At 39.3% G+C, this 23,753-nt stretch overlaps 1 pseudogene; it reads right to left on the bottom strand.

Annotated features, from left to right (window-relative positions):
* Positions 1–1,020: 1,020 nt before the first annotated feature.
* LOC121463652 lies at positions 1,021–18,520 on the bottom strand (annotated as a pseudogene).
* Between the last annotated feature and the right edge of the window lie 5,233 nt (positions 18,521–23,753).

A 23,753-nucleotide genomic window follows, 5' to 3' on the forward strand; every position in this document is an offset into this window, starting at 1 on the left:
GGGGTCACCCCAACATCAGGAGCTGTGTTAAAGGGTCATAGCAGCAGAAAGGTTGAGAACCATTGCTCTACCTACTGAGCATAAATCTGGAGCTGCAGAATTAGCACCAAGTGAATGCACTTTGGGTATGCAGAGTCTCATAGTGCCCAAAAAGCATGAATTTTAACAAGTCTGCGGGTCATTCATATGCACAAATAAAAGAACCAAATAAATTTAAAGCGTCAAGGTCATAAAAGAAAAAATTTGGGAGTGGAGTGAAGCTCAGCTGGTAGAATACATTATGTAGGCTGCAGAGAGCCATGGGTTCCATCCCCAGAGCTGCATAAAGAGGCGTGATAGCACACATCTGCATTCTCAGTAACTAGAGACAAAGGCAAGAGGAGCAGACTTTCAAGCTTACTTTTACCACACTGAGTTCTAGATTATTGTAAAATGCAAAAGAGCCTGTGTCCACAAAAATAAATAAATAAACAAACAAACAAATAAGGTCTAGGTATTTTAGTACCTATGACAGGCTGGACTAGCCTAGGAGATTCTGAAATATATCAAGATAGTCAATATACTAAGGAGGGAAACTTGTACAATTAAATAAGGTTAACAGTTTAAAAGCATCGTGTCAATATTGACAGATGTGCTGTGGCTGTACAGTTGTCAGTTCTGGAGGGAGCTGGGGAAGGGTGTACCTGAATGCTCTGCTGGGATTATGAATTTACTACAATTTAATGATATTTGCAGTTAAGTTTTTAATTTTAGCTAGGCAGTGGTGGCACATGCCTTTAGTCCCAGCACTCTGGAGACAGAGGTAGGCTGATCTCTGTGGATTCAAAACCAGCCTGGAGTACACAGTGAGTTCCAGGAAAGTCACGGCTATGCAGAGAAGCCCCGCCTCAAAAAACAAAAATAATAAACAAGAGCGAGTTCCAGGACAGCTCCAAAGCTACAGAGAAACCCTGTCTCCAAAGAAAAGAAGAGGAAAATTAAACATACATTTCTTTTTCATTTTAGGGCCTTGACCTAAGTTTAAACCTGAAGTTTCTTATTTTTAAACTCGGTGACTTTCTGGACCTGTTTCCTCACTACAGAACAGTGGGGTGGACGCTCCTTCAGCTCCACTTGAGGATCACAGAATGGCGTCGTCACTCCGCTTTTGTCCTCTCCTTCATTCCGACAAAACAAAGGCCTATGACGAGCACGGCCAAAGGAAGGAATCCTGGCAACCACCATGAAGTTATATTTGAGGGGTTCCTCTCCACGGCTTGCTTTCCCGCAACAACTCTTCCCAGTTGGTTCAGGTTTTTCTAAAGGAAACTTAACTAACCCAAAAATATTTCCAGAAAAGAGATTTTTGTTTTCAGAAACATTAAAATTTTTCTGAGAACATGAAAATACAATCCTACCTGTTAAAAGAGGACTGGAGTTCGTTAGGTGGACACCGGAAGCCACAGGCTCTCCCGGAAGTGAGGCTTTCACAGGGTGGGAAGGGGACCTTTGGAGATGGAGGTCAGTCCCCCTGCACTCTGGGAGCGTGGGGCTCCCCAGGTGTCAAGCCAGCTTTCCTGTCCTGAGTGAGCTTCGCATCCTACCTAATGCTTCGGAATCAGTAAGTTATTTTTTTTGGATTTTCCCCAGAATATTCAAAGTATTCTTAGAAAAACATAAATAAAGTTATTTTCCACTTAAATTTAACTTTGTAATTTAGACTTCATCTGTGATTTAAAATACATCTGCCTGTATTTGTGATATGGTTGAAATTTAGCTTCCTTAGACCTGGCAAGTTAAGGAGACTATCCAAGAATGATTTTGACAATTACAAAACAAATCTGTTTGGCAGCGATCATTTCCCTGATACCTTCCCACACCTACATACCCTTCTCTCCTGACTATGTCTGACATTTCCAGGCTTTCTTCTTCCAACAGTTGCTGCCTCCCTCTCCTGATTTCTCAGTGGTTCCCTTATCCCTGCGTCTATTTCAAGCAAGATTCCAAATTAACGGCTAGGTCTCATGGTAGGAGTACCCTACTTCCCACCCTCCCCGAGATGGTAGGAGTACCCCTACTCCCCACCCTCCCCGAGATGCCCTTTGGAAGGGTTACCCTTTTCTCTCTCATTCTGGAGTTCAACTCAGGAAGAGCCTCCTTCAACACAAGAACTAAGTGTATTCAGTTGACAGCATTTGTGCTGTTTTGGCTTGGTTTCGTTTGGTGTCAAAGCTCACGGGGCAGTTTCTATAGCCATGTGTCTGTAGAGTAAAAATCACTGTGAAAACACTCTGGGATGTCATTAAGACTGCATACTTCCAGAAGAACTAGCAAGACCATTTTAATGGCTTAGATGTGGTGTGTGCTCAGAGAGAGAAGGTCCGCAAGAATGTGCTTTCCGCACGCCTTACTAGTCCTCCTGCCACATCATCTCTGTAGGCAGCAAGAGTGCTCAGGAAGTCTTTGTTGGATTGCATGACCTGTTCTAGCTGATTAGAGCTGCACTTGGTTGTTTGATATTTTGTATTTACCCCTCTTTTAACAACAGTCCTAGCTTATACCACAGAATGACTTTAATCCCTATCTGGATTAATTTAAATAGCTTAAGTTTTATTCCTTAGAGCACCAAGACAAAAACATTATTTAAATTATACTCTTTATGGAATTGTCACTTATATTTTCTGCCTTGCATTAAAACAGGCTATCCCTTAAGATTTCTGGATGAAGCCTGGCAGTGGTGGCACATTCCTTTAATCCCAGCACTTGGGAGGCAGAGGCAGGCGGATCTCTGTGAGTTTGAGGCCAGCTTTGCCTACAAGAGGTAGTTCCAGGACAGGCTTCAAAGCTACAAAAAAAAAAAGTTTTCAGGATGAAATCTGCTATAAAAATCTATTATAAAAGTTGACGCCCTCCCTCAGGAGGAAAAGATACAATAGCCTGATTTTATCTGTTATCACAAGCTCACACTTTAGAATTCTTATGTCATGGTTTAGAGTTAATTTTTCTTCCCTAGTATCACAATATGAACCTACACAATTGCTAATATGCCTGAATGTGTACGTTCTACCATCCATCTTCTAATCTGATGTAACTTTGGAATGATACATGGAATCATAAAACTACTTATAAAAGTCTTTAGGCCTGGAGAGCAGAGTGTGTGGTAACCACTCACATTAACATATGTAACCTTTGAATATGATCCAAAAGAGGTAAAGGAGGTGAGAAAGAAAACAGTGTGACTTATTAGATATGACTCTTGTAAGAGCCTCTTCTGAGTAACCAGACTACAATAACACAAGATCATGTAGCTTTTTGAGATGCACTTCATATCTGTCTGTCTGTATATCTATCATCTATCTATCATCTGTCTATCATCTGTCTATCATCTATCTATCATCTGTCTGTCTATCTATCATCTGTCTATCATCTATCTATCATCTGTCTATCTATCTATCATTTGTCTATCATCTATCATATATCTATCATCTGTCTATCATCTGTCTATCATCTATCTATCTATCATCTGTCTATCATCTGTCTATCTATCTATCTATCATCTATCTATCATCTGTCTATCTATCTATCATCTGTCTATCATCTGTCTATCATCTATCTATCATCTGTCTGTCTATCTATCTATCTATCATTTGTCTATCATCTATCATATATCTATCATCTGTCTGTCTATCTATCTATCATTTGTCTATCATCTATCATATATCTATCATCTGTCTATCATCTATCATCTATCTATCTATCATCTGTCTATCATCTATCTATCATCTATCTATCATCTGTCTATCTATCTATCATCTATCTATCTATCATCTGTCTATCATCTATCTATCTATCATATATCTATCATCTATCATATATCTATCTATCATCTGTCTATCATCTATCTATCATATATCTATCATCTATCATATATCTATCTATCATCTGTCTATCATCTATCTATAATCTATCTATCATCTGTCTATCTATCATCTGTCTATCATCTGTCTATCTATCATCTATCTATCTATCTCTATCTATCATCTATCTATCATCTGTCTATCATCTGTCTATCATCTGTCTATCATCTATCATCTATCTATCTCTATCTATCATCTATCTATCCATCCATCCATCCATCTATCTATCATCTGTCTGTCTGTCTGTCTGTCTATCATCTATGTATCTATCTATGTTTCAAGTCATTACTCAAAGCATGACACAGACCGTTCCCATTACCCATGGAAGTTCTCATATGCCTTTCAAAACAATGCACTTCTGCCTCTCAACTGGAAGCAAGTCTATCTCTATCCACTTTTGTTTGTCCTTGGAATTGCTTGTTAATGGATTTGTATGATATATAAATACAGCACAATTTGTCGATCCATTCTTATGCTGGAGTTTGGGTTGTTCTTAGTGTGGGATCTGTTGTTATCAGTTTATTTTCTTATGCTATAACAAAATGCCTGACAAAAGCAAGTCAAGGAAGAAAAACATTTGTTGTTCATTGTTTGAGGATGTGGTCCATCATGGTGGGGGAAGCACTGGGCACGCTGCACTCACATCCAGTAAGCAGAGGAGATTAGTGTTGGGATTCAGTCTGAGCCCCCAACTCACAGACAAGGCACTGCCCATATTCAGGATGGGTTTATGCTGCTCAGTTAAACCTGGAAACATCTTTATAGACATACCTAGAGGTATATTCCTATGCTGACTATAAGTGCAATGTAGTTGACAGTGAAGATTAATCATCACAGAATATTACTAATAAAAGTCCTTAGGAACATTAAAGAACAAATCATTTTGTGAACATGTGCTTTATTTCTCTTAGCTAAATAATGTGTAGAAATTTTATTGCCAGTTTTTTTGTGACTCTTATACAAAATTATTTCCTCAATTATATTTATTGGCTTTTCATTATTAGAATTTGCCTATAACAAATTTTCTAAAACAACCATTTTTGAAAAGAACAAAAAGTGGAGAAAGGAGAATGATGGGTGGAAGAAGAAAAGGCCCCAAGGAGGAAAAGATATGATGCATATAAGGACCGAAAAGAAGGCCGTGTGTTTAGAGTATGTTATCCAAAGGGAAGAGTGGTAGGAGATGGCAATGTCTAGAGTCAGACTAGGAAGGACCTATTAGGACTCACTTCGCATGCCAGATTTCATCTTAACTGCATTCAATGAAAAGTCTTTGGAAATAGAATAGTATGGGTTGGGGGGTGGGAAGGACATGTAAGGGGAAGCAGAAAAAGTTCCTATAGCAGAGCTTTGTAGAAATGGGCATGTTAGACTTGAGGAGCAAAGATGAGGGCAGATATAAAATATTTTAGGAATAGAATGTGAGTTCTTCTCATCAACTGAAAGAAATTAATTTCTTTCTTTCTTTTTTTTTGGGGGGGGGGGGACAGGGTTTCTCCGTAGCTTTTGGTGCCTGTCCTGGAACTAGCTCTTGTAGACCAGGCTGGCCTCAAACTCACAGAGATCCGCCTGCCTCTGCCTCCCAAGTGCTGGGATTAAAGGCATGCGCCCGGCTAAGAGATTAATTTCTAAGTAAAATCAATTTAAAGGCTGGGTGGTGGTGGCGTTACTTGAATGGTAACTTTTTCAGACATTTTCAATCAAATCAGTATTTATTTTTATTTATAAAAGAAAATTATTTACCTGTAATGACCGTTTCCTGCCAGTGGTGGCGAAAGAAATGCATCTGAGTCCACGTGGCCTAAGTCAGAGCCGGTCTGAAACAATCAACTCAAAACCGAAAGTTAAGTAGACTGTGTCCTGTGTGAATTAGAGCAGACACCGGGCTGGTTGGGCGGAGGGCCAGGAAGCCCGGCAGAGCCAAGGCCGGACTAAGCCACGCGCGGGGAGGGGACGCAGAGTGGCGTTGTGTACTGATGCACTGTTACCGGGGCGCTTGTGCCACTGTCGGGCAGAGCAGGGCGCACAGACTCGTGGTGCGGGGCCAAGTCGCCCTTCAGAAGTCCCGTTTGCCGACTTTCTAGCAAGCGCCAGGAAAAATCGAGCCGCTGCAGATGTTCAGTGACTCAGAATCTCAGTCGGGCAGAGCGAACCGGCAAGGAGCTGTGCTGAGAGGGTACAATGGGCGCCCCAGGAGGCTCTGATTCGGGGCGGGTATCCACAAAGCCTCACAGGGCGCCAAGTGTATCGGCGTAAATGACTGCAGACAGATTGTAATAATATATACAGCTTTAATGGGGAAATAGACTTACAGAACCACAGGTTCCCACTGAGAACAGGAAAACAGAAGGGGCGGTGGGCTCGCTCGCCAGATTTATAGTAAACATTAGCCCCAGGCGAACACGCCCCCTAATGGGCTGGGCTTATCCCTACATACCCACCTACATTTTTTCAATAAATCTCCAATAGTCACTTAGAAGTTACTCTGCAATAGATTGCATGGCTCAGGGATTAGGCACTTGCTGCAGAAGCCTGACAACCTGAGTTCAAGCTGAGATCCTGCAGCAGGAGAAAAGAACCAACTCCCTAAAATGGTTTTGACTTCCACAAATGTTGTAACATTAGCAAGACAACTCATACACGTATATTATAAACACACACACATACACACACAATGCCTACTTTTGCTGAAAAGCCTTGCCTCTGTACTTGGCCCCACAAGACCCCTTGGAATAACAGAACAATGGAAAAGTATAAGAGAGATATCAACTGTTATTCTTTTGGTCCCTGCCCTAGCCACGCCCACTCCTTTTTAACCTCTGACCTCCCCTGCCATCGCTCTCTCTCCCTGTGTTCTCTCCCCTTATACACACGGGGCTTTGACTCTCTCCTCCTCTCTCTCCCTCCTTCTCTCCTTCTCTTTCTTTTCTCTCTCTCTCTTTCCCTTTTTCTCTTTCCCTCTTTCTTCATAAATGTTTATGGCTATTCCTGTGTTTATATGTCTGTTACCTCCGCCACCGCCAGCCAGCCCGCCCCGGGGACCGACAACCGTCTCTTCCGGGCTAGCAGCTGCTTTTATGGCTCCATGGGTCTGCTCACATGCGCCCGTTGCATTGGGGGTTCCGCCACGTGGCTTCCCGCTGCTGCTGGGAACCCCCCATATATTTTTTAAGAATAACATCAACAAACAACACTGCAACCCCAGAGGGGAGCAACTACCGGTGAGGACAGGCCATGATTGCCTTCTAATGGCTTCTTTGTACCACCCAGGACCACACTTTATCCAGAACTTTTCAGTTATGCCTACCCATGCTCTTTGTCTCACTTCTTCTGCACCCAAAGATCATGTCGATACATTAAGACAAGACAGGTGTGGGGTCACTCGATCACAGTGCTCTTGACACCTATGTCCCTTTCTGACTTCCTCAATATCCACGTCTTTAATTGGGGTGTTTACACAGTGTCACCAAATTGTCAGGTCTTCTGTCCTAAAAACTGTGGCTAAATATCTATATGCAAAATAATTGTGTGAACTCAAAAATAAGAGAAAACGCTGTGTAATGATGTGATCTGTTTATTTAAGATGATTTCCCAATTTGCCCAGTGATTTAGCAGTTTATTTTACTTTTACCTCAATCAACACACTTTATATTTTATTTAACCATGTCTGTCAATTTGACATTTTATTAATACCAGAGTCCAAGATGTTGACCTGTGAGTAGTACAGATTTCAATGGTAGCGATGATGTCATTGCTCGATTCTTGGCATTTTGGTAATGATGACTGCTCCTTGAGGCCCCGTCTCCAACCTGCTATAAAACTTAAGCAGCACAGTCTTCCACTCAAGATCTCTTTGTTTTCTTCAAAAGATAAATGTAAATGTAATTTTGTGTGTATGTAAATCCATGAGACTATTCCCCATCATTTTCACATACTCTTCTTTCTTTCTGTTCTTTGAAGAACAAAACCTCTTCTTCCTCTGGAATCCTGGGTAGCCTGAAGCCACAGGTATTTCTCTTGCCTCATCTCAGGTGCTATTCCAGGGGTGAGCCGTCACAAATGACTACTTTCACTTTCATTTTGCTTTATTTTTAACTTTTTATTTATTTTCTTTCATCTGCATTATTTCATCTGTATTTGCTACGTTGTTACCTATAAAGCATAACTTTCAACACTCAAATAAGCACAACTTCATTAAAAATAACCATAAACTCAAATATTTGGGTGAATAGATAAGACTGCTTATTCTGACCTTTGAAAGCCAACCATAAAGTCACACCTGAAAAATAAAGAATCAACAAGGACATAATATACATTTCAAAGACAAAAATGCAATGATCAAGACAATCTACTGTACAATTTATCAAAGTCAACAAGACAGTATGGAAACCTTTTTCTTAAAATATATCATTAACAACACTCTCCTAATTACTATCATTGAAAACCATGGATTTTCAGAGACAAGTATATCAGCTTCAAGGAAAAATAGATGTGTGGGACAGGATGAGAAGATAAGCTAAGTTTTATCTTCCCAGAAAAAAGTACATGGGTAGCAGAAATTCAAGATTAAACTTCTAAAACAGAATTTTAAATGTAACAGTTTGTTGACTCTGGAGATAAATCACAGTCACAAACTGCTGGGCTTAATACCCAGTACCACTTCAAGGATGAGGATGTCTTTTTCCTTTTTTGGATAAAAACAGGATAGGGTTTTTTTTTTTAAATAATAGTTTGCTAATTATGTTAAAAATGGACATGCCCATTCCACCAAGTGCCAAATGAACTTTCCATAACTTTGTTGCTCACATTACTAAAATAGTAACAATTATTTGGGTCAATTTCATGTTTAAACTATTTCAGCAGATTAGTGTATGTAGAATTTTTAGAGCTGAATTATTTAAAACTATTTGACTCATCGTGATTGTGCTTCCTTAGACAAATCTGAGTGGCTTCTCTGACAGTGATGTGGTGAGAACAACTGAGACCCTTGAAATCTTCCCTTTAAAAACACAAAATCTGTGTGATACTAAGTAATAAGTAGGTCACATCTTACATCTTCTTAACAAGGAAAAATGGCACCGGGTTTTGATCCTACTGCATGAACTGGCTTTGTGGGGGCCTAGCCTGCTTGGATGTTCACCTTCCTGGACCTGGATGGAGCGGGGAGGACCTTGGACTTCCCACAGGGCAGGGAACCCTGACTGCTCTTCAGACTGGAGAGGGAGAGGGAATGGAGTAGGGGGAGGGGAGAGAAATGGGGGAAGGGGAAGAGGATTGGGGGGAGGGGGAGGGAAATGGGAGGTGGGGAGGAGGCAGAATTTTTTTTCAACAAAATAAATAAATAAATAAAAAATAAAAAGAAAAAAAAACAAGGAAAAACTCTGTGCAAGCTTTATGAGGAAAGAACTAGTAACAGAACACACTGCCTGTTTTAGCTCTGACACTCTACATAGGTTAAGAATGCAACATTAGGCAAAAAATGAAAACCATTATCATTTTACCAAAGGAACAAAACACAGAACAGAAGAAATAGGCTTGGTGTGGGACCCAGAGATCCCACTGGTTCTGAACCAAATTTTAACACAAAGGCATCTACATACAACTTCCATGACTGTTTATACTAGAAAGATTCAAAACAGATGAGGCGAGCATGGTTATGTATAGCGCCTCAGTGGACTACATCATCCCCCTGCTACTGGAGGAACCTAGTAAGTGAGGTGACCAACATGACCAACGCACTGCCTGCATCAGAAACAAGTGGGACACTGAGTGTCTTTTCAAATCTAATACTTCATAGTTACAAAACAGCGAGCCTCATTATCTTCAAATACTGAAAACAAAAGGGGCCTACACAAACTAGTTGTGTTAAGTAGTCATTTCCTACATTAATAGTCACTTGCTGTGCTCTTAAAATCTCTATGCAAGAAGCAGGAATTTTCCCTGTATCTTTTGGCAAATGAATCGAAAGAAAAAGTTTTAGGCCTTTAAAATTTTGTGAAGTCTGTAGTTTTAAAGCTAAATTATTTAATATGTTGAATTATTATTGCTCTTATATGTTGCCCAGAATATGTCTACAGCAAAAATAAGGTAAGCAGGTCTACAAACATTTAGTTTCCTTATTTGATAAACAAGCTCTCACAAAGGAAATGCAAACTGCAATTTGAATAAGCCTATATATGTGTGACAATATATGAACCTCTTTCAGAATGAAATCTGAACCCTAACTCTACAAATCTGTGAAGAACCAGATGGATTACTGTACACAAAGTCCCAATTATTGAATCATTTCACTTTGAGATCACTGAGCTAAAACAACATTTGCTCAAGATTTAAGAAAATAAAAGATTTTAAGAAAGAGATTCTTTTTGAAATCACTGAATACATCATTTCTGTCATTAAGAGAAATAGCTTTAAGCTATTTTCTGATGCAATAATTCTTTCAAATGAAGTAATTCTCTAGCTCTGAATAAACACTACATTTACAAGAGTAAGGAAATTGTCCTTCTTGTTTTAAGTTGTTTCTAAAGTATGTCAAGAAAGCTGTTAAAGACTTGGGGAATGGCAGCTTCAGGATCTTTTTTTTTTTATCAGACAATAGAATGTGTATCTTCAGTAAATTTAAAGAAAATTAAATGGTGAATACAATTTGAATATATGCATAGTACTTAAGAAACTCAACAAAATGACTGTGGAGTTTTTAAAAACAAGTGTGTCTTCTAGCAATAAATAATCGCTGACACTTAAAACTCAGGGGGTGGGTTATTATCAGTTCAACCTGGGAAACAAAGGGGTTAACATATTGTTTATTTTATTTTATTTTATTTTTTTTATTGAGAAAAGGAAAAAAAAGTATCCGCCTCTTCCCAGCCTCCCATTTCCCTCCCCCTCCTCCCACCCTTCTTCCCCTCCCCCAAACTCCTCTCCCCCTCCCTCTCCAGTCCATAGAGCAGTCAGGGTTCCCTGCCCTGTGGAAAGTCCTAGGTCCGCCCCCCTCCGTCCATGTCTAGGAAGGTGAACATCCAAACTGGCTAGGCTCCCACAAAGCCAGAACATGAAGTAGGATCACACCCCGTGCCATTGTCCTTGACTTCTCATCAGCAATCATTGTTTGCCATGTTCAGAGAGTCCGGTTTTATCCCATGCTTTTTCAGTCACAGTCCAGCTGGCCTTGGTGAGCTCACATTAGATCAGCCCCATTGTCTCAGTGGGTGGGTGCACCCCTCGTGGTCCTGACTTCCTTGCTCATCTTCTCCCTCCTTCCGCTCCTCATTGGGACCTTGGGAGCTCAGTCCAGTGCTCCAGTGTGGGTCTCTGTCTCTATCTCCATCCATCACCAGATGAAGGTTCTATGGTGGTATGCAAGATATTCGTCAGTATTGCTATAGGATAGGGTCATTTCAGGTTGCCTATCCTCAGCTGCCCAAGGGACTAACTGGGGACATTACCATGGGCTCCTGGGAGCCACTCTAGGGTCAAGTCTCTTGCCAACCCTAAAGTGGCTCCCTTAACTAAGAATTGTGTTTCCGTGCTCCCCTGTCCAACCTTCCTTTATCCCAATCCGACTGTTTCCCCAAGTTCCCCCCCCCCCCTCCTTCCCTTCTAACTTTTCTCTCCCCATCTCCCTTTACCCCCATCCCACCCCACCCCCAAGATCCCAATTTTCTCCCCGGCTATTTTGTCTACTTCCCATAGCCAAGAAGTTAACTATATGTTTTTCCTTGGGTTCACCTTCTTATTTAGCTTCTTTAGGTTCACCAATTGTAGTCTCCGTGACCCTTATTTATGGCTAGAAACCAATTATGAGTGAGTACATCCCATGTTCATCTTTTTGGGTCTGGGATACCTCACTCAGGATAGTGTTTTCTATTTCCATCCATTTGCATGCAAAATTCCTTGTCTATGGTGCACCACACCATAGACACGTATTCAGGTTTTCAATGGGCTACTGCCCTGAGCTCAGAAAAGGCTGATTCAGTAATCACACATTTATTGGAAGTTATGGCCATCATGGGTATACCTGCACAAATAAAGACAGATAATGGTCCAGCATATGTATCTAAGAAAATGAAACGCTTTTTTGATTATTATAATATAAAACACATTACAGGTATACCAAATAATCCTACAGGTCAGGCAGTTATAGAAAGATCAAATCGTACTATAAAGGATATGCTGAACAAACAGAAAGGGACTGAAAATACCCCCAGAAATAGATTACATAATGCTTTATTAACCTTGAATTTTCTTAACGCTAATGAGAAAGGAACGACAGCAGCAGAAAGACATTGGATAATGGAAAAGTCTGCTGAACTAAATCAACCGATTTATTTCAAAGATGTGCTGACCTCTCAGTGGAAGCCAGGAGATGTGCTACGTTGGGGAAGGGGTTTTGCTCTTGTTTCCACAGGAGAAGAAAAATTGTGGATACCATCAAAATTAATAAAGTTTCGATTTGAAGAGGAGAAACCTCTTGGAAAGGAGAAATGACAACTCATCCACAACGATGATACAGGTGGTAAGAAAAACATATAGAATGGGGGCAGGGTTCTGTTCTTATCTCCACAGGAAAACACTCATCCTTGAGAAATTCAAGGGACCCTGGATGTTTGGATACTGACAGATGGAAAAATACCTGCCCAATAGGAAATATCAAGACAACTGAACGGGTTGTGTAAGTAATATTAAACCATATTTCTAAATTTATAAAGCTGGTTTTGAAGTTGGACTCTGGCTCAGTCCCTCTCCAATTCCAAGCCTGTTAGTAAGAGAAAAACCCAGAGTTTCTGGAGTTTCTGTCTCATGTCAAGAGCCGTGATATGGGACAGAAAGAAATATGAGTTTAGAAAACATCTTTGCTTTTCTTCATATCTATCATACTTTTCATTGAATATATCTATCATGTCTTTCATTGAATATATATTATATATGTCTATATGATTAATGTTTAAGTTTTTCATAATGAACAATGAGTTTTTCCTGAAGTGACATTTGAAGTTTCCAGGAAGAAGATGGGGCCCCATAACAACAACTCCACCTGGTTGATATGACGTCATGATACTGATAGCGCTACTACAAGACCTGCTTTTGGTACCAGCTGCACAAGACAGTTCCAACTTGGTTAGCTGAAATGGTGCACATCTTATACAACATTTTGGCCAGACCTGCACAAAATACTCAGAGACTATTGGCAATTTTAAAAGACATTGATCTTGAAATTTAACCATCATTTTACTTTCACAGGATCCCCCAGAAAGAACGTCGCCCCCATGACAGCTGGAAGTAATTCTAGAGGACGACGTCCCCTCTCCCAGTAAAGTTTGCCCTTGGGTTTAGGGACATCATTTAGGGGTTGATTATAATTAGTATGCGATTGAGGGTTGGGGGAGGAATATTATACGCTCAGGGATCATTTTGAAAAAAAAAAGGGATGATGGGATAATAGATTTGTAATTGTGAGTTACTATTTTTAGACAAATACATTGGTATAGATTCTTGTATATTGACACAAAGTTAAATTATATTGACTATTGTACACATGCTTCTACCTCTGTTTAAAACATTTTTTATGTATTGACATATATTGTATTGATATATATATATATTGTATATATTTACCATATTGCAGTGTGCATTTCTACCTCTGATTAAGATACTTATATAATGATTGTGTATTGATATATATTTACCTACTGCAATGTATATTTGTACATTGTTTATATTTGGAGGTCATTGTCCTCATTTGTTTCACAGTCGTTTATTGTCTTAGTCTTTAAGTTAGATAGATATTGAGAATTATATAGACTCATAGTCAGCTAAGTTTGTCATTTATAATAGACTAATCAGGTTCTTTAGATATATAGAGATTATACTCAGTATAGATAGATAATCTTCAACTTCTTCAAAGAGCTGTAGAAAATGGCCTTTAATCTAACTCAGAGTTTTGTGGTAGTGAGACACAATTGCTCCTGGCAACACCACTCTATTCCCGAGAGAATGTTGAGCACCAAAGACACTCCACCTGGAGCCTTCTTTTTGGCAGAACTGGCCTTTGGGCAAAGAAATGCCCATACCTCAACGACTGACAAAGATACAGAGCATGCATCAGTGGATAAAACAGGGCTGTCATATCCTGCCAAGACAGGGTAAGATAGTTTTGAAAAGTTGCTTGCCTTTGAAAATGGTATGTCAGTTATGTTAGGCTTTAGCCAAAGTTGGTTGCTTCAACGCTGCTAACGTGATTTTGGGTGATTGCCCAGGTAGCCAGTTGTCTCTGTGATTTGTTGCATGTTTTGGAAGTTGTTTTACTGAACTTCCTAATTACCCAGGTAACAGTATTTCCCTTCTCAGATCTTTGATGGGGTTGAAGACTATATAAATGTAGTTACTTTCTCTCATGACTTGGCCAAGTTATTTATTATACAAGACCTAAGCTAGTTAGAATAGGATATTTGTACTTATTGTATATAATTTCATAGTAGGCTTAGAACTCTCTTATTTAAACAAAAGGGGGAGGTGTTGCGGGAGGTCCTCCCACTCCTCCAGCCTATCACCGCTGAGGTACCAGCCCACTGGGGCGTGGTTTCTCTCCCTTTAAAAAAGCGGCCACTTCCCTCTCCTCTCTCTCTTCACTTCCTGCTCCGCCAGCGACTAGACTCCTTTCCTGGTTGCGTAGAGGGCTGTTGCCTGGGACAGTGATCTGTAAGTTTTTTCCCCTTTAAATAAATACCACCCTAATAATCATAACCCTGAATTGGTGTGGCATTGTTTGTGACTTACGCCTTCATTTTGGCGCCCAACGTGGGGCCAAAAAGTCCTTGTTTTTTACCGCAGCGTAGTACTCTAATGTGTATATATTCCATACTTTCTTCATCCATTCTTCCATTGAAGGGCATCTAGGTTGTTTCCAGGTTCTGGCTATTACAAATAATACTGCTATGAACATAGTTGAACAAATGCTTTTGTCATATGATAGGGCATCTCTTGGGTATATTCCCAGGAGTGGTATTGCTGGGTCCAGGGGTAGGTTGATCCCGAATTTCCTGAGAAACCGAAACACTGATTTCCACAGTGGTTGCAAAAGATTGCATTCCCACGAGCAATGGATGAGGGTACCCCTTCCTCCACAGCCTCTCCAGCAAAGGTTATCATTGGTGTTTTTGACTTTAGCCATTCTGACAGGTGTAAGATGATATCTCAAAGTTGTTTTGATTTGCATTTCCCTGATTGCTAAGGAGGTTGAGCATGACCTTAAGTGTCTTTTGGCCATCTGAACTTCCCATTATGTTGTCTTATTGCTATTGCTAGAACTTCAAGCACTATATTGAAGAGGTATGGCAAGAGTGGACAGCCTTGTCGTGTTCCTGAGTTTAGCGGGATGGCTTTGATTTTCTCTCCATTTAATTTGATGTTAGCTGTCGGCTTGCTGTATATAGCTTTTATTATATTTGGGTATGACCCTTGTATCCCTAATCTCTCCAATACTTTTATCATAAAGGGATGTTGAATTTTGTCAAATGCTTTTTCAGCATCTAATGAAATGATCATATGGTTTTTTTCTTTCAGTTTATTTATATGATGGATTACATTGATAGATTTACGTATGTTGAACCAGCCCTGCATCTCTGGGATGAAGCCTACTTGATCATAATGGATAATTTTTCTAATGTGTTCATGGATACGGTTTGCCAGTATTTTGTTGAGTATTTTTGCGTCGATGTTCATGAGTGAGATTGGCCTGTAATTCTCTTTCCTGGTTGAGTCTTTATGTGGTTTTAGTATCAGAGTAACTGTAGCTTCATAAAAGGAATTTGGTAATGACCCTTCTGTTTCTATATTGTGGAATACATTAAGGAGTATAGGTATTAGGTCTTCTTGGAAGTCTGGTAGAATTCCGCATTGAAACCATCTGGTCCTGGGCTTTTTTTGGTAGGGAGGGTTTTGATAACAGCTTCTAATTCTTCGCGATTGACAGGTCTGTTTAGCTTGTTCACCTGGTCCTGGTTTAACTTTGGTATATGGTATTTATCTAAAAAAGTGTCCATTTCTTTTACATTTTCCAGTTTTGTGTTATACAGGCTTTTGTAGTAAGATCTGATGATTCTCTGAATTTCCTCTGTGTCTGTGGTTATGTCCCCCTTTTCATTTCTGATCTTATTAATTTGCGTATTTTCTCTCTGCCATTTGATTAGTTTAGATATGGGTTTATCAATCTTGTTGATTTTCTCCAGGAACCAGCTTTTTGTTTCATTGATTCTTTGGATTGTTTTCTGTGTTTCTATTTTGTTGATTTCAGCTCTCAGTTCGATTATTTCCAGTCTCCTACTCCTCCTAGGTGAGTCTGCTTCTTTTTTTCAAGAGCTTTCAGGTGGGCTGTTAAGTCTCCAATATGTGCTTTCTCTGTTTTCTTTAAGTGGGCACTTAGTGCTATGAACTTTCCTCTTAGGACTGCCTTCATAGTGTCCCATAAGTTCGAGTATGTTGCTCCAGGATCTTTTCCTTCAGTTCTGAGGTGGCTCCTCATGCTTCACAGCTTCACTGGGATCTTTTTCTTCCTCATCTTTGCTGACTTCTTCCATTTTTTTTTATCCTCTTTGACGCCTAGAGACTGAGGAATAAGCTGATTACCCAGAAATACATAAGTATTAATTCTCTATTTAACTCTCTTTTCCTCTTTGGTAGAGCCCTTTGTGGAATTCCCTTAGCCCGCATCTCATCCTTTGATGTGTCAAATGTAAAAGGAGCCAAGTCTTGGAGATTCCTGACAGCACATGGGGGGACCCCACAGAATCTGATGTGCCTTTATAATTCTTACTGGGTTGTACCAGTGATGCAAAAGAAACAGCAAGGATATTTTAACTCTCTCAAGTGTTTTGTTTAGTCTGCATAATCTGTGTTAACTGGTCCTCTATGGACATGACCAGTTTTCCCCCAACTTTGAACAAGATCTTCATGTAGTTTTCATGATCTTTCTGCAATCAAGCTCCACAGTAAATCTGATCATACTGATGACTGTCAGAAGCTATCTGACAATGCGAGTTGACAAAATTCAAAGGAAACTCTGCAGCTTATGCTTGACATACTCCACCACATCTGAATGAAGTTCATTCCTATGATTTATTCCAAGAGGATCTAAAATTAAGCACAACATTGTACTTAAATATCCTGCTTCACTTCCCAAGTTAAGAAAAGATAACCCTGGTTGAAGTTTCAAAGCTTCCATAACTTTGGAATAAATGCAAGGTTCTGACAAGTGTAAGCTTCCAGGCTTTGAGGCTATATCTTTACAAGAATTGTCTCTGTAGCCTTCAGATAGAAATCTCCATGGCCAATGTCTCTGAAGGCTTGCTCTAGTCTTACAGTATGGATGTAGTGCTCTTCTTTAAGATTATCTATGATGTTGTGATTATCTTCCCCCGTGTTGTCTGAAGTTACTGTCCTGCCTGGTTCCCACAGTCATTAAGTCCCAAAGAAATCACACAGAGGTCTACATTATTAATAAACTGATCAGCCTATTAGCTCAGGCTTCTTATTAACACTTTTTACATCTTATATTAGCCTTGTCTGTGTTAGCCATGAGGCTTGGTACCTTTTTTGGTGAGGCAGTCACATCTTGCTTGATCTATGTTTGGCTTCCTCTCTGTCTGAGTGACAACTGTAGACTACAACTTTCCTCTTCCCAGAATTCTCATTGCCACACCTCTACTTCCTGCCAGGTTGCCATCACCCTGTCTATACTTCCTGCCTGGCTACTGGCCAATCATCATTTTATTAAAAATAATACAAGTGACAGGGTACAGACCATTGTCCCACAGCACCCCACAACAGTATTCAAGTCAAATCATAAGTTAAAATTTATCAAAATTAGTAGAAATCGCTTCCAAAATGTATGCCTTTTCTTTTAAATATTGAACTTGATTTCCAAAAATAAGATAAGATGTAGAAGACACTCAGACAGCAGCAGTGCCAGCTTCATCTACTGAGCACTCTTCCAGCATCAGGACTTGAGTTGTCAGGAGTCCTCTAGGCCAAAGCAGCTGCAGGCTGGCAGTGGGTGGAATACTGCAGAGATAGCCAATAGTTCGTTCAGGCACAATCTCTGCCAGTACCCACGCAGAGGGCTGACCCAGTGATGCAGCCTAGGGCAGCAGGACTGTCCTGGTCTCCACAGCCACCAGAGAGCTGTGCACGCATGGAGTGCCCCTTTACACTTAAAAGAATAAATTAAAACAAATACACATACATATATAGTCTTCTAGTCCACAGATACACACACATAGTCTTCTAGTCCACAAACACACACACATAGTCTTCTAGTCCACAAACACACACACATAGTCTTCTAGTCCACAAATACACACACATAGTCTTCTAGTCCACAAACACACACACATAGTCTTCTAGTCCACAAACACACACACATAGTCTTCTAGTCCACGGAAATCCAATCAAGCATTTTTAGACCTTTATATCTCGGTCTTGCTTTATAGTTTTCTGTGCTTATACCCTGTGTTTATGATAGTTTGAGGTCCCTTCACTGTAGTGACTCTAAGGCTGCCAAGACCTCTCGCAAACCTCCCCTTACCTTTGATCTTCCACAAGCATCCATGCCTGTGCTTGATTTTCATGTTTAGTTCTCCTCTCGTTAGTTCTCTCATTGCTACAGTGTTGGGTGGAGTGGCCCCAGGCCTTCAAAGAACACACAGTCAATATGTCCTCTCCTCTGATCTTGCATTTCTGTTGTAGTTTTGGTTCATTTATGGGATCTGTCCCAAGAAATAAGAAGATTATTATTATTATTTTCCACAGGATTATCATCAGATATTGATAATCTCCATCTGCCCTGTCTTTCTGATATGATGCCCACCCCTGCTCCCTGCATATCAGGGTCCTTAAAAGTCCAGCTCTTAAGAATCCCCTCCCAGGAATCAAAGACACCACAATAAGTAAAAGAAAAAAAAAAGAAAAAAAAAAAAAACTAAAGTCTGAGGGTTAAGAAATCTATTCACCAAAGAATCCATCAATCCATCTCTTATAACCAGCATTTCCCAGCCCTAACAGGTTCCAGTGATGAAATTATTTTGCCCCATAAAGAGTTCTCTCTCTCTCTCTCTCTCTCTCTCTCTCTCTCTCTCTCTCACACACACACACACACACACACACACACACACACACACACACATCTGTGGCTGTCAGCTCAATGAACTCCTCAATGGAGAAAGTTAGTTAAGAAATGAATTAAGTCATTATGGAATTCTAGAGGGGGTTAGAAAGAGTTAAAGAGTTTATGTTCAGTAGAATTATGTTCATGAGATTCTGTATTAAGTGTATCTCAGATCCATTCCCCCAAAGGTGCTGATCTTGCCTTTAACGGCCTAATTATCCTTTTGCATAGAGAATTGACATTCTCAAATACCAGAGATTAAATTATAATTTGTCTAGCTTCTGAATTTGGTGTCATTATATTTACTGCTGAAGTCAATCTTTGTAAGAAATTCATAAAAGCTCCCTTTGGCCCCTGCATAACTAGTAAATGACTCATTTTTTCCCTCCTATTTCTCTAATTCTTTCCCAAGCATTCAAAGCTGCTGCATGGTGTAAGTCCAGGGTGTGGTTATGATATACAGCCTGCCTTTCTATAATGACATAGTCCTTTTCTCCAAGAATTTGATCTTGAAAGATTTCCCTACCTCTAGTTTTAGTCCATTGTTCAATAATCTTAGCCTCTTCTCTGAACCAGGTACTCCATTGTAATTGTAGCTTCAGCCTGGCCTCTGGTAAAGCAGAAGTCTTCTGAATTTTAGCCAAAGATAGGACTAGGGTAGGTAGTACGGTCTGTGGGAGTGCCTTCTGGGATTGTTAGGGAGGCTTAATTTGGTTTAGGGGTGATGGGCAGTATCTGTCCTGGAGTCCTTAGGTCCAGCCTAGCCTCCCACAAACCTACTAGGGCTCTGGGGCCCAGTGTGGAGCCAGTGGTGGGGGTTCAGTTTGTTGTTGTGCCACAGCCTGAAGGACGACAACTGGCAGTTTCTTACCTGGGGTCCTTAGGATCAGTTCCTCTGGCCTCCAGTCTTTTTGTGATTTTTTTTTAAGTTGGCACATAAAGTTTTGAATTGCCCTCTTAGAATTATCACAGAGGTTTTATTGTATTTCCATTTTTATTTAATTTCAGAATTGTTTTTCTTTCTTAATTTCCTTTTTGGCCCTTCAATAATGATTTGTTTACTCTCTATGAGTTTATATTCATTCTACAGTTTTGTTTGTTGTCATTTTTAAGTTTTCATCCACAATGATCAGATAGGATACATAACATTATTTCAATTTTTGATGTCTCTTACAGATTTCATTGTGCTCCAGCATATGTTCTGTTTTAGAGGAGTTTCTATGTCCTGCTCTGTAGAATGTATACCCTTTGGTGTTTAGGTGGAATATTTTGTTAATTATCTGTTAGGCCCATTTGATGGTTTCATTTAATTCTGAGATTCCTTTTTTTTTTTACCAGATATTCTACTTGTTAGAGAAATTTGAGTTTTGAAGTCATCTACTATTATTGAGTTTCTATTGATCTGTGCACTTAATTCCACTAGATTGATTCTTAAGAAGTTGGGTGCAGCACAGTTTGGTGCAATTATGTTAAGTATGGTAATATTGTCTTAATTTATTGATACTTTGATTAATATAAGTGTGTTTCAATATCTCTGAGTTGTATCCTATAGAAGGAAGATATTTAAAGAATATAGAGGGAAAGAGAGACAAAAGTACAGGGGATCTGCTTTTCCAGAAGTTTCAGCCATCAGCCAAGTATATACAAAGATTTTTAAGTACTTGTAAGGTTTTGAATATGTCTAAGTCAATCAAAAAGAATAACTGAGCTACTTCTTTTGTAATGTTTAACCACTCTGAGAAGAGAAACAACAATGTATACATGAGTTGCAAGGTCATTGTATTCTATTTGACACTGTCATGGCCCTTTGATTTTCTTAAGAAATTTCTCATCCCACAACCACCCCGTATTTGAACCTTTCAACACCTTATGTTCCCTTCTTTGCCTGGATTTTGTCTATATTTTGCTATCTAACTCCCTTAATGGGTGTGTCAAATTAACTATCTTCTAATGACATGGTTTCTACAGATAGCCCATGTTTAACACACAAAAGACTCAAAGTAAGAATCTACACATAGGAACAACACATGTCAATTGTTTTTCTGAGCCAGGCATCCTCAGCATGAGCCTGGCATCCTCAGCATGAGCCTGGCATCCTCAGCATGAGCCTGGCATCCTCAGCGAGTACCATTTTTTCCAGTGACATATGTGTACTTGTCATTTCCATCATTCTATTTTTGTCACAGTTGAGTAATATTCTGTCTTGTAAGCATAATACACTTACTGTATCAATGTATTTCTTGAGGCATATATAAGTGAGTTTATTTCCAGATGTTTGTGAATAATATTGCTTCCTTGATTTGATTTTCAATATGTTATCAATGGCATGTTAGGCAGTTTTTGGTTTCTGTGTGTCAATTTTGTATTCTGATTATTTGATAAAGCATTTTTCATTTTGAGGTCTTGGATAAAATGTTTAGATATTGTGAAATCATATCTATATCTATATAAAATCTATATAAAATATAGATACGATATATTTTACTATTTGTAGAATTAATTTCCTTCTCTTACATTCTAGTTTGGACTTCAACTCCTTACTGATAGACATGGAGAAAGTAAATGCCCTCATCCTGTTTCTCATCTTACTGGAATATTTTGAATTTTTTTCTTAATTTTCTAAGATGCTAAACATAAGCTGTTGAATAAAGCTTTTGTAATATTGAGGTATGTCTCCCTTAGGCTCTGCATGAGTCTCATAATAAAGAGCTGGATGTTGAAATTTGTTAGTGGTCTTTGCTGCATAAAGTCAGATGATCATGTGATTTATTTCATTCTAGTAATGTGATGGAAAATATTTATCTATTTATATACATTGATTTCTCCCATCCTTCTGAAATGAAGCAGACTTGGTCATGATAAGTAAACTTTTTGATGTGATCTTAAATTTAGTTTTCCAATATCTCACTTTATTTTCATACTTTCAACATGCAATCTTTTAAAATAAGTTTTTTACATATATATACATATATATATACATATATATATATACATATATATATATATATATATATATATATATATATATTCTGGTCATTGGTTCCTCTCCCTATTCTCCACCAAGATTCTCCCCACCTTCATACCCATCCAACATGTGTTTTCTTTCTTTTTATAAAACAATCAGTAAAAACATATTAAAAAGTCAATCAAACCAGAATAGAAAAATGTACAAACAAAGAAAATACATGAGAAAAACATACACACTCAGAGAGACACACACACATGCACACACACACACCAACCCCCCAAGACATGAATGGAAACCATAATATTTAATCAAAATATACATAAGGTAAAAATTACAAAAAAGCATCATGAAATGAAACATCTCCAAAAACACAACGGAGTTCATTTTTGTGTTGGCCATATGGTGCTGAGCATGGAACCTGCCCTTTGAAGTAACATGTACCCTGGGAAGCTCCATTGGAGAAAACTGATTTTTTGTTTTGCAAGAAGTATTAATTCTGGAAAGCTTCTGGGTTAGAGAAAATGGCTCCTATGAAATTCTACTTTCAGCAATGGGACCCATCTAGTTTACACCTCACACTCTGTGGGATCGTATGCGAATGTGTCTTGCATGTGTGACACTAATCTTGATATCTCCCATCCTCATCTGGTGAATAAAATCCTTCTGTGTCTTCTTTTGCACACCTCCCTGAATGCCAAGGAAGGGGTGTGAAGAACACTTTGCATTTATGGTTCAGTGTTCTAAATTCTCTCATTTTCTGCACACTGTCCTGGTGTGTAACTTTGTATTTGTTTTCGTGTACAGGTGAGGAAGTCTCTCTGAGTATGTCTGAGTGAGGCAGTGCTCTAAGTGTATAGCAGAATGTCATTAGGATCATTTTATCACTACATTCCTTTAGCAGAAGATTTTCTCCTAGGACCATGGTTTATGTAGTCTCAGATTTTTGGCCACCTGAACTGTGTCAGGCATTGATTCCATCCCTTAAAACGGCCTCAAATCTAACCAGAGCGTGTTTTTTCTAACTCCAAAAACTTTGGTCCTGATGTTTCACCAGTACATCTAAAAGGAAGTTCACCATTTTATTCCAAAGAGTTTGTAGCTGCATTGGTGTTTAGCTTTCTCTTATGAGAGTGTGCAAAGCACCATAAATACTACTCAGTAGGGGTGAATGCTCTAGTTAAGTACCAGCTCAACATCTCAGTGTTCAATAAGAGGTGTAGATGTTGTCTCTAGCAATAGGACCTTACCTAAGTTTGTGGAGAACAAACAATAGCTTTGGTAACAGCCTCAGCTGTTTGGGACATTCCATTGGGCAATATTAGCAAACAACTCAGTTAGATGTAACCCATTCCTGGAACTGGAGGTTTCATTTAGTAGCAAGAAAAGTCTTGTTGGGGCTTTCTCCCCCACCCATTATTTTGTGATTCTATTTGGATTTCTTTCTACTGTAGTAGTTTTCCATATGACCTATTAAATGGTAGTAGTGTCAGCCGTTTCTCTCAGAATTCCCAAAATTACACCCCTCTTCCCATTCTCACTTCTTTTGATTGTTCAATTTATTAGTTTCCCTCCCTGTATTTCCACAACTCCACATTCTATTCTCTCTACCTTAGGTGTCCCTGCCCACAAATCTGTCCCTTATTCTACACACAACCGCAGTGGAAGACTTAATATCTAACTTTCACATAGAAGAGAAAACATATCATATTTGCCTTGGAGGTCTGCTTTA

This window comes from Microtus oregoni, unplaced genomic scaffold (genome assembly GCF_018167655.1).
Source record: "Microtus oregoni isolate MIOR12 unplaced genomic scaffold, Mior012 000027F_ref0000203, whole genome shotgun sequence".
Taxonomy (NCBI): Eukaryota; Metazoa; Chordata; class Mammalia; order Rodentia; family Cricetidae; genus Microtus; species Microtus oregoni.